General features: G+C 43.6%; 1 long non-coding RNA gene across 1 annotated transcript in view; it reads left to right on the top strand.

The window, feature by feature from the left end:
- The first annotated feature begins 428 nt into the window (after positions 1 to 428).
- Positions 429 to 12,741, top strand: part of LOC121087763 — a 40,100-nt gene continuing 27,787 nt past the window's right edge. The window contains exon 1 of the long non-coding RNA XR_005827728.1: positions 429 to 606. This is a non-coding gene — a long non-coding RNA (uncharacterized LOC121087763). The remainder of the gene's footprint in view (positions 607 to 12,741) is intronic.

A 12,741-nucleotide genomic window follows, 5' to 3' on the forward strand; every position in this document is an offset into this window, starting at 1 on the left:
CCAGCACCCAACCCCGTGTCTCATGCCCAGCAGCCACAGTCAGCTACGTTCCTTAAAAGCCAGTCAGGTTTTAATAACCAGCCAGCCAAGACAGTTGGTATTGAGTATCAGCTTGCGGGTGCTCATGTACCTGCTGGCAACCACAAACAAGGCCCTGCAATCCCTGCCTTGTGCTGGAAAATAACTGAGTTCGAAACCACAGAGCTGCAGACACAAAGACAGGGCTGTGGTCGGGACTGGGCTGAAAGAGCAGTGTCTGTCCTGGAGAACCTCACTTTGTTTATGACTGACTCTCTCTGGGCTGCTTTTAGTGATGGGGGATAAAAAATGATAGTGTGTACTCTGTAGGAGTGTATATATATATGTGTGTGTGTGTACACCCCGAGACAGGCACATTTTTAAACAAACCACAGAACACATTGCAGTGCTTGAACACACTCCAGTGTGTCTATGGACATCTTGTTCTCTCTCTCCTGTCCTTGAGGTATCAGGTTTCCTTGTTTACTGTCTGCCTCATTCCGGATCTGGAATTCCTAAAGAGAAGCAAAACACTGTCATGTGACTGAAGACTTATTTCCAGGAAAAGCGGAAGAAGTTCTAGGAAAGGTCAGTCCTCACGTTCTCGCTTGCTCCCAACAGGAATACAGAATGAAGAAGATGACGGCAATGTGACGTCCCTGATCCTTTGTCTCTCTGTTGAGCCTGGGATGAGATCTAAAGGATAATCTAATGCTTGATGCAGAGTTCCTTACTCTTCTCATATTTTTCACGCAATTTAATGGCTTGTTGACATGGAACATGTCACACAGAAGCAGGATTCCTGCCTCTGGGTATGTCAGTCCTTCCAGTGGCTTTCTTATCTTCTGGAAGGTTATTTTTGCTTGTGCTGTCACAAGTGGTCATAACCCTGCATGTGACATACTAACAATACCATGGGACAGATCCAGGCAACCGTGTACGTGGGGAGGACTATATTCACGTCATAAAAGAAAACAAAGAGGAAAACACAAAACCAACAGCCCCCAGGTCCCATATACCATAAGCAACAATGAGAGCATTTCTAAAGCTCTTCTCACTGGGCAAGAGCAGAACCAATGAACCTTGATTATTTGGAGTTATCTGAGTGAGTGGCATCTGTGTCCCTGGCCTTGTGCTATAGCTTTCAAAGACCCTGCACTATACCAAGTCTGCAGTGCCTCCACTGGCTGTGCCCTGCAGGTCTCGGGAGCCTAGCATCTCTCTCCTTGTGATGGGGCCATTTTGGCCTCCTCAAGGCGAAGGAGTCCTCAGGCACTTTGCCTTTTTAGATGATGCAGTCATGCATAGTTCCTGGCCCTCTCAAGGTCTTTCTGGTCTTGGATGAGATGGAGTATGAAGGATGAGCAAGGGTGAAACCTGCTGCTGACATGCCTTGTTCAGCAAAGAAGATGATGGATGTGATGGAATAAAGTGCTATAAAATGTAATGGAAATCCTTAGTTACCTACCCAATGAAAGAGTGGAAGACAGTGTTCACAGGTTTGGCTTTTGGTAGAAGCAAGGTAGACAGTTTCCTGCAGTGGCTGTCTGATGGCTGCCCTGTCCTGCAAGGCCATGTGAGCTATTACTGCTATGAGGGAGTGACATGGTGTGAAGGACACTGGCTGTTCCTGGGGGGCTGCTGCTAAATCTCTCTTACAGGCTGCAGCCACTGCTTCCACCTCCCCGATCTTGCTTGCAGCAGCAGGAGAACCCTTAGGTGGTGATAAATATTGAATCTTGTTCTGATAACATTGTGGTCAACAGCAAAAATTCCCATTATCTAGATTTTTGCCCTGCAGTGGCATGTCTTTGTGCTTTGTGGTGCTGAGTTTTCTGGTCTAGCTCCAGCAAGAACATGTACAAGCATGCTTAAGTTTTAGCAACAATCGTCCAAACAGACTCACACGCTTAACCCCTTAGATCCAGGCTCAAACTCTCAGCCCCAGGCACGACCAAGCCTATAATGATTCTCTGTTTCGGCACAATACTGCTGGAAAATACATTTGCCTGGAGACCTGCAGCAGGCTGAGCGTTTAGAGCGTTCCCCAGGCATCCTCCACTTGTGCAACGCGCTCACACATCTGTACAGGTCACCCGCACAACATCCTGTTGCGTTGTGTCAGTATTGCAAGGGTCGTTGGTGAAGTTGCAGAGAGAGAAAATATCAAAGTATATGCAGCAAACACACTGCAGCTCTACTGCCATGAAGTGAGAACAGTAGATACTCTAGGCTCCATTGACTGTTCCAATGAGAATCAATGTTGGATTATAGAGAAAATCCAAAATTTGGAGAAGCAAGAAGGAAAGTCAGTAATGTCTGCACAGTCTTCATTCCTGAGGCACACTGACTATAAAATACAGTTGCCTATAAAATCTGGCACACATAGGTATGTTATGAGAAGAAAACTCATTGCTGCAGCCTGGTAAACACCTACAGCACCTGATGTGGAAGCTCAGGAATTTCAGGAAATTCTGATTCACTGGCTCAAGTCTAGACTGTAACTTAAAATTAGCCATGCTGCCTGAGGTCAGGGCCTTAGCTTCTCTCACTTGATAGCGGCCAGCAGTGGTTACTTGCAGAGAGAGAAAAGGAAATGGATATAGCTAGTCTGTCCTTCCAGTTACAGCCAGGAGCAACTTAGGGATCTTCTAAGCCTGAAGTTTGTTGTGGGTCTTCATGTTAATACCACAGATCAGCCATGGGATGATCCTCATTTTGAACACAGTCACACCTTTGGACTCATAACATTCTGCAGCTACCAGATTTGTGGGTCCATGAGGGTCAGTGTGAGATACGCTTGTGTGCTCATTTTAAATATACGTACTAGAATGCTGTCGTATGTAGCGTTTCTGCACATTCTCCCTTGCCCATGAGACAACATCAGGCAACTGTTCCCCAGGTTCAGATCTCTTGTGTCGATCAGGCAGTGTGGAGGCATGCTGTGGTTCCTGTCAACATGCAGTTGTTTTCTGGCTGCTGGATGCTTGGTTACTCTGAGTAGAGGTGTGACTTTGAAGAGAAAGTCTTGGACCAGAAGAGCCCTAGCCCAGAAGGTGCCTGTCTTTCCTGTACTTTGTCAGAGTCCGTACTGAGTGAAGTCTTGGGCCATGCAGTCTGTTTGCTAACCAGAAGGCTTATGTGCTGCTAGGCTGCAATTCCATGTCAATTTGAATCAACAAGTCTGATTTTTATTTTACTGAGATCTCATCTGAGCTGCTATCGGCTTGGATCCAACCTGGTGGATCAATGAAAGTAATGACGCTGTACAGATTTGTTTTTCAGTGGCATTGATAAATCAGTGTTGCAAGATCCTCAGCTCAGACTCTGAGTCTGGCTAACTGAAGGTTGTGAAATTTGCAAAGGCGACAAGGGAGAAAAAAACAAAAAAACACTCTCCCCTGTGTTGCAACTCTGAGTGCAATCGGTCGCAAACAATAATCCTCTCACTGGACACTCAGATTCATTTTAGTTGGGTCCATGGAAATTAATTTCTATATATATCAGCTAGATGTCTGACCTGAGGGTTAAACCAAAGAAATTTGCTTGCAGAAAAGTTGCGAATGCAAAATTCTGGCATGGCAGTCCAGGTTCTACCCTCGACTAGTACGGTTTGTCTCAAAATTGTGACCACGTTCAGCAGTTGTACAGGGGAAGAACTTAACCATTCTGAAAAACATCAGTAAGCTAAAAACCAAGCAATGAGAACCACCAGAAATGGAAATACTTGGTTAATGAGCAACAGTTTAATGAAGGTATTTGCTGTGAAGCAGCTCCCAGGACTGCACTGGTGCTTCAAAGCATTCTTCCTCACCTTCTTGGGCAGCTGTGGTTTTAGCTGCTCTGTGTCATAGACAAATGAGAGAACCCAATTCCCCTTGCTCACTTTGACTCAAAGTGCGGGCTAGTGACTGAAACGTGAAGGTACCATGTTTAACTGGATCTGATTCCCACACCAGCCTACTGAGACATCTCTGGTAGTAGTGGGTATGTCAACACCTGAACATGACACAAAGTCAGCAAGAGTCTAGTGAGTATTCAGTGATGTTGTTGGGATTATGGCAGAGCAGAGAAGCCCTAGTTTTGAGCTGTAAAGGTGATGTATAGGCAGGGGACACGCAGGCAGTCCCTACTTCAATGAGCCTGGCCAGAGCTTGGCAGGGCTCTCCCAAAACACTCCCTTAAGCAAATTCAGAGGAAGGTGCCAAAGGGTGCCATCAACAACACAATTTGCACCTGGGAGTTGAGGAAAACAACAGAAAAGCTCTAGGAAATTCTGCTCTAGCTCTTCCCACTTGGAAGAACGGATTCACAATGTGATTTCAAGCCCCCAGAAATCCCCCAGAATATAGGACAGAACAAAAATAATCCAATCCCATCTAATCTAATTTCATTTCTCACTATTGTGAAATGACCATAAAACTTTCTAAGACATTTTTACTTCTTTTAAATGTTGACTATCTGCAGGATCATGTCATGCATACTATTGCTATATGGACACTGTCCCTTAGTGGAATTATTTAACTGAACCACAGTACGTTGCAAGAGGAAATCCTTGTTAATGACAGCTACAGCCAGGAGAAGCCTTGTGAATATTTTTACTAGGATCACTATAACAATAATGGGAATATGCCACGCTATGACGATCATTCAATTATACCCACTGTGGAATTGCCATTGTAGGTGACCTTTCTTTCAGTAAGGGCAAAACGTAGAGCAGAACAGGCTCCTGATTCAGCTTACCCACACCTCAGTGGACCTGTCTTCAGTCACCTTTCACGTGAATGTAAGGAGGCGCCTAAGATGATCCCCCATCTGAATCTGAGAGAGCAGGTGTAAGAATAGGTCAAAGCCCTTCAAACCTTTTAATGCATTCAATAATCTTTCATATGCAGTGCAGCAACTGCTGAGAGCAGTGCTTCACACCTCAGGTAGTTTTCCATTTTCTCCTTGACTAGTACCTTGATTATCAAACTTCTGTATTTGTAACTGGTGTTACATTGGACTCTGGATATAAAGACTAATGACAAGAGAAAGTGGCAGTAATTTCTGACTCAACATTTTCATCAATAAAAAACAATCCTAGAATGACTGACACTGCATCAGCTAGGGCAAGAATCTGATCCCTTTGTACTTAAGATACTGCTTCGAACCATAAAATCAAACGAGGTCACTTATATGGCAAGGTGCATGAGTAAAGGCATCACAGTCTGACACATCTTTGGTGAAGCACAATGAAGTACTCCAAAGGGAGGTGCAATAGAAGGGTGAAGTGTTAATAGTTCCTTTGGCTTTTCATGACTCCTGTTTTGCAGAGTGATCATGTGCTGTTTTGAACTTCACTCATGTTTGTTCTGTTTCCTAGATCTGCCTTTGTGATGGCCACTCCCAGGGTAATCACCCCTGAGGAAATTCATGTCTGGACTGATGAAGCTCAGTTTTATTCTCAGCTCCTCACTGACAATTATGGAGGTTTTCTTACACCTGCATTTTTTCTAAAGCCTTTCTGATTTAAAGGTCAGTGGATTAGTTCTGGCTGCTTTGGTGTCAGCTCTTCCATGTTATCTGCACATATTCTATTACTTCTAGGATCCCAAACCCACACATGAAATGTGCCAGGTAGATTTTCTCTTGCCTGGTGTTTTGTGTACAGGGGTATGCAGGGTCTGTGTTTAAATTCTGAGCCAGGTGTGCCAAGCCTGGATTTCAGTGAACCAAGAAGTTTTGATGACACCATAGATATGGGCCATAGCAGAAACATATTTAAGCCAGGAAGAGCTGCATCTGCATCACCTAGTGGTGTTGAGACTAAGGCACTAATTTTTGAAACTGAGTTTGCTTTTTTAAGTGGGTACAACACCAGATCAGTGTTAGGCAACTGCAGGTGGCTTGCATCCACACAGTGTGAGTACCTCTTTATCATACCTCCTCAAATACCTTTCCATTTTGTGTGCAAAAATGTCTTGGGACACTCTTGTGTTTGTTGAGGGGTACCCAAGGGATTCTGCTGAGTTCAGCCTGGTTTCTCTTCTCTCTTCCTTAAGTAATGCTCACAGAATATTTTAGCTCCAGAAAGAGAATCCTTTAAACTCCACACATCAACTGTAGACTGTGCCCTGCACAGAGCAAGGGTTATGAAAATGGCCACTCAACACTATGGAACTCAAGAAAGCTCTGTGTTCCTACAGAAACAGAGCTAACCTGCCTCCATATCAAAGCACTGAAGGCTGGCAGGGGCAGAAGCAGCTCGTGTTTGGATGGATGAAGACTCCGCATTATGAAAACCTCCCAAAAACAATACAGAGGGAAAAATAAAGTGTTTCAAAATTTGAGCCCAAAGGAAAAGCAAATTGACGTCTAACAAAAGACTGATTCTCTTCTCCCATAGAGAGGTGTCTGCCACTTACTCGAGCTGGCAAGGCAGTGTCTCAAAGGGCAATTTAACCAAGTTGCATAAGGCCTTGGCTGGGTGGCTGTAGAAATATAGGGCCTCTTATCTGAATCCTGGCCACAGCTGTTACAGATCTTGAAGGAATTATCTCTGTGCTTGTCAAACATCTGCTTTGTAAGCAAAGAAGCTGAAACACTAGTGGTGCATATGACACACTGCAGCTCATGGGGCAGAGCCAGGAGGCAGAAAATGGGACCTTTTTTCCCTGGCATCAGAAACCTGATGTCCCATGAGTGACTCTAACGGATGGTTAGGCCCTAATCCCTTTGCATTATGTAGACCTGTGCCTTGTCATAGAAAAATAGCCAATATAGTCCAAGTGCTGATCTCAGTGTCTTTGGTAAGCTATAAATCATCTACAGCTCTCATGAATATTTTGGCATATAGCCTACAGAACTACATTTATTTTCTCTCTCACTACCCAGGAATTGTTCCATATACATGTGGGTAAACCAAAAAGGGCTGATGCTAAAAATTGGGATGTGCGTTGAAGCCCTTTGACATTAAATATCTTCTTCCTTTTCTGTCTTCCCTCTATTAGTCATCACTATATTTTTCCTCTGCAATACAGTCACAGTGTTTCTTCCGTGAACAAAACTAACTGCCTTTCTGTATCTCTGGTAGTGTCTCCATTACTAACACCCCCACAACACATAATAAATACCCTTTGAGAGCACGGCCATAGGGAGTGCAAGACATCTGTATTTTGGGTAACCAGAATACTTTCTGGGTTTTGTGTGTGCTTTTATGGTACCCCCAGTCCCATAAACCCCCTTGATAACTGCCCATTGCTGTGACTCTTTTGCGTGTATGCATGTGGATCCAGATCTAGTCTGAACCTTCACTTTCTCAAAATGTAGATGCTGTGGGAGAACCTAGTCCAAATATGAGAATGGGCCACCATATGAGGTTACTGATTTTGTATTTTGTCCATTCAAGACTTTTCTTCTTTATACTCTATCAAAAACCATTGGCACTGAAGAGGAGGTTGGTGACAGTATGAATGGATGAACAACCAGATAATGAATGTAAAGGGTTGTCCTGTGGTGTCTCTCATCTGTTTTTCCCCTGGCAGAGACCTATAAGTGTTCCTGAGCTGTTTATCCACATCTTTTTGAAAATGTCTTAGTTCAAAGTGACACAGCTTCACATTTTCTTTATATGTATAATCAAATGCAAACAATTAAGATTGCCTAACTGAACTCTGTGCCAACAGGTAACTACAGTTCAAAGGACTTTTTACGCAGTTAACAGGTTGGACAGCATTTCCTCCACACCCTTCAAACAAAGTTATGGTGTAACATCTAACAGAACTTTCCTGTCAAAATCTCCAGTTCCAGGGTGAGCTCTCAGGCCAGCTGCCTGAGGCCCCAGGTTGTGAAGGACGCCGCTGGACTGAGTAGAAAGTTAATGCATGACATTAAATGTTCAACTGAAAAAATGGGAACGCATCCATTTGAGGCTTCATGCAAGACCACAAGGCTATTGCTAGTTCTCTGTGTGTCAGCTGCAAACTAACAAAGCAGTATCACCTTGCAATGAAGACAATCTTATCAGGGACTACCAACCAATTTCCATTTCAGTTATGTTGCTGCAGTTTTTATCTCATTATTCTCAATGACACTGGGCAGAGGAGCTGCTAATATAAAGGAAGCTTGTGTTTCTAGTTACAGCTTAACACCATAAAGCAGAGAGAGTGGGTTTTGCTCCAAGTTCGCCATAGATCTAGGTTGCTTAACATACTTTTGCCTCAGGGCTTTTAATCTGCAAAGTGACGTGAGCAGTTACACTTAGCTGTGAGTCTAAAATCATGACTATATTTAAAGTGTTTTTTCTGGAAGATAGTGCTGGTATATAAATATCATTACAGTGCAGGTGGCTTGGCTATACTTGTAGGAGAGATCACCTCCAAGTGTCTGCTCAGATGCTGTATTTCAGAGATTCGCATAGTTAAGTTCGTGCTCATCATTCACATGGATAGCTGGATTTAGTTTAGCTAGGGCTGGAGGTGGTATTTGGCTAGACAGGTGTCTCATTGAATGAAATTTGAATCTTCAAAGAAAGGAGAGCAGCAGGGAATGGACTCAGCCAAGGACTGGCTGTGAGATATGGGACTCTTCAACTTCCAGGTTCAAATCCAATAAAGTTAATAGAAATCACATGTCTTTCTTGCCATCTGGCAGCCAGTTGTTAGCTTGTGTGCATTGTATTGGTGAATTTTACTGTCAAGCTACAGGACAAGTGACTTTACCAGCTCTGAAGACAAGCTGTGAACAGTGAAGAAAACTGAATAAACTCTATTAATCTAGGGCAGTGGTTTGGTACTTTAAAGGAGTCATGTGTGAGAGGAATGAATTAAGTCTTATTTGTCTTATAGCTCCCTTTTTTGACGGAGGAGGATAGACTTTATAGCAGATGCACACCAAGGCTTCTTAGGCTTCTTCCTGTGTAATCACGTAGGTCAAATTCTTCTACCATCCCTGTGGTCCTTCCCATGAAACTGGATGATGGTTCTGATGCATCAGGAAAACTCACAGTTCTAGTCACCTGTTTTCTTTGGTTTGTTTGAGGAGACAGGTTAACCTCCCTTTTTGAAAAAGCTTTCTTTTATCTTCACACTCACAGAAAAGATGGATGTGAATACAAGCCACAGGTAAAGGGATGGTTTGCTAGCATGGCCAGGGCACCTGCAGGATGTAAAAATGTTCAGTGACTCATGGATGTGTGATATTATAAAACCTGCACTAAGCATATGCAGGTTTCAGAAGGGTTTTTACCCCTGAAGAACCTGAACCGTGGAGTCCTGACACTGTTCAGCTCTGGCCTCGTAGTGCCTCATGGTTTCCAAACTAATGTTATACCTCAGCGGGCGGCAATTTTACAGTAGCCCTTGGCTTCTTGTGTACTGCAAAAGTACAAGCCCTGTGAGCTCTGAAACACCCCGCTATTTTGAAAACAAATCCCAAGGCACATTGCAGTTTACCAGAAGGAGAAAGGGGTTTCTGAATTTCTGCCCACCCCAGTCTCATCCCTGGGGAGCGCTCTCATTTCTCCACAAGCTCCAGAGCCTGCTTGTAGAAAGTGATGAGAGACCAGTGCTTCTCTCAGTGGGGCGTTAATTAACAGCCATGGGTGAAACACAGAGAGAAAGTGTTCTAGTGCCAGGGGAGGTTTAGATCAGGTATTAGGAAAAACTTCTTCACAGAAAGGGTTGTCAAGCAATGGAACAGGCTGCTTAGGGAAGTTTTGGAGTCACCATCCCTGGAGGTATTCAAAAGATGTGTAGATGTGGCCCTTAAGGACATGCTAAGCGGTGGGTTTGGTAGCACTAGGTTTACGGTTGGACTCGATGATCTTAAAGGTCTTTTCCAATCCAAATGATCCCGCGCTTTTCCCCGTCCCTCAGCACAGCAGCATGCTTCCGAAGGTGTATTTGGAGAACTGGGTTGAGCCATCTGTATTTGGAGCAACTGGCATGTGTTGTTGTGACCTTCAGTTTCTTTCTTTTGACTACGCTTGTTTTCTCCATATTAGTTTCCTGTTTGTTTGTACTCACCTGGAAACTTGTGGTGCCTCCTTTTGTTGTGCTGACTTATTTTAGGTAGGGAGGTGCATTTACATTGGCTGGAACTGAAGTATGAAGAGGTTTGCTAATATATCTGATGTCACAAGAAAGGTTTAGTTACAATGTGCATATGTTGCCTAATGCTTAGGCACACTTCTGGAGCTGCTTTTGTTTCTCCCCATTGGGTTTATGCATCTCCTTGTATTTCACTTTGAGTTTGTGATCATAGAAGCACAACTTGGCAGATGCAGCTGGCTTGGTTCTTCCATATGAAATTTCAGGGTGGGGAGAGAATTTCTGGGCATTTTGTGGTGGAAGTGGATGTCCCAAGCCAAGGTTGGAGCTCCTGGAGTTGAAAAAAACCCCCAGTCAGATCTTTTGCATAAAACCAAGCAGTAAATCATGGGCAGTGTGTCAGATTAAAGTAAGAAAACAGGCCCCCAAAACCACTGTTATCCACATTCTATCAGTGTTAGTAAATAAAAATTAAACTAATGATTGTGTAACTGGGGAAACTGAGGCAAGGAGTGACCAAGACCACACATGAAATCACTGCAAGAACTTGGAGTGTCACCTAAGGATTCTGGGTGTGACCTCTTGCTAGAACTGATGATTTGGGGATTTTGGGTGTCTCAGTGTGAGAGCTTTAATAGAGCTTGGTGTGTGTGCGGTTAGTTTTTTTGTTTGGTTTGGGGTTTTTTTGTTGTCATCACCCCCCCTGCTCCCTCTCCCTGCTCTGGATGTTCACTCCTATCCATGTGAGAAAAGGTACCTTTGCAGCGCACAATTTTGGGTGCTGTAGAAGTGAATTGTCTGGAATAATATTTGGAAAAAAAATCCTTACCTTGCATCCACCTCCTCCCTTGAGTAAGCAAGCCTGTGGGAAATAGTTCCACTGACGTGTGCCCTGAAGCTAGAGCCTAAGGCAGAGAAGCCTACTTGGCTTTTGTCCCTTGTAGCGCACAGGTGAGAACAGGCTCCCAAGTACATGACTTGCATTTCTAAAATGTGAAAGGCTTACACAAGGAGCGGCAGATGTAGCTACAAACTTGCCAGAATGTACCTTTCTCTGTGTGGATCTTTCTCTGTTGTTAAAAGTGGGGTCTCACTTTAAGGAAGTAGCAGACCGGACTGTAAGACGGACACAGAGAAATTATACCTTTGTGTGTGAAATTAAACCTGTGTGTGTTTGGCATGTTAATGTGGGCTCTGAGAGCTCTAAAGGGACTACCCCAGAGGCGTGTACTGGTTAGCAGTTTTGGCTCGCCACAGGTAATAGGAGGCTACACTCATGAAGAACTGAATGTACAAGCTTATTAAAACACCAGCAGCCTGTTGTCTTTCTTCAGGATAAATTTCTTGTCTTCTTTCATCACAATTTATAGAGCATGTTGAGACATAATTGAGAAGCAGGGAGTGTTCCTGTGAATAGGAAAGCTCCATTTGGATTAATCATGGGTGATTAGGCATTTAATGGCTTTTGCAGCTCTTTAGATTTGAGGTCCACTGCAACAGCTGATGCAAAAATGCAAAAAGTGTGTATGTGTGATGGTAAGAGCTAGCATGCAAGGGCGTGTGTGCAGCCCTGGCTATAGGCGTGTACATGAGTTCTGTTCTCCTGGTCTTGCAATTTCATACTTTGACCAGGTTATGTCTCACAGCTGTCTGTATGATCACTTATTACTGTCCTCAAAAATGGTGTTAGTCAGCATATTCTGAGCTTTTTTTTGGAAATTGTGAGGAACTACAAAGTTGTCAGGAGTGTGTGTGTGTGCAGAAATAATACAAGTAAGGTCATTGCCCAAAGGGGAAGGTTGTAACTCAGATTTTTTTGTGTGTGTGTGTGTGCTTGGTCTTATGAGCAAAAAATGGATGTATTAAAAAAATTAATCAGAGTGTGGTAGGAATATGGTAAGTGAAATTTGTGTTCTCTCTTTAAGTAATGGGAGGAGAAAACACACAGAACCATCCTTTTTTCCCCTTTTTAGAAGTGTCCCACTGACTGCTTTGATCTAGGCCTGCTTACTGATCTATTAAATCTTTCCTCTGGGGAGTGTCATGGAAGGTCTTAATTTCTGCAGGCCATCTCTCTTGATGCTGCTCCATGAGTTTATGAGAGAGAAAGATCTTGTTGTCAGATGTCTAAAAATCTATTTTAAAGTGGAGTAAAAAGCAGGATATGTCTTTTTGTTCTGCATTTATCCAGCTCCTGCTCAGCAGGACTGCTCATGACTGAGGTCCTTGATATCTATACCAGTATAGAAAACTAATAAAATAAGCTGCTACCTGGGGCAGGCCAAATTCCTAAATCTGACCAATGTAAAAAGTAAGGCTCTTTAAATGCCAAGTAGACCATCTGTGAACATGTTGTACCAGGTTTCTGGAAGACCAGCAGTTCAACTGAAATTGTGAAACTGTCTAACAAGTTGCATAGATAATAGTTTGCGATATGAGACTTTTAAGTTGTGATGAAGCAGCAAAAAATCCTGCTGTGTAAGTCATGCTGTCTGGGGAGGGAGCAGCTGGACAATAGCGAGCCTACTAATGATGCTTGACCTACCGCACAGCCAGGCACTTGAGGTGAGACTGATGCATTTCAAAAGGCTATGCAGCCAGTTGCTACGTTGCAGTCAGCTGTTCTATTCAATGTTCTTGGAAGGTACCTGTCACGAAAACATCTTTACTGAGACTCACTTTAACATGGGGA

The sequence above is a fragment of the Falco naumanni genome, chromosome 4 (assembly GCF_017639655.2).
Source record: "Falco naumanni isolate bFalNau1 chromosome 4, bFalNau1.pat, whole genome shotgun sequence".
NCBI classification, from domain to species: Eukaryota; Metazoa; Chordata; class Aves; order Falconiformes; family Falconidae; genus Falco; species Falco naumanni.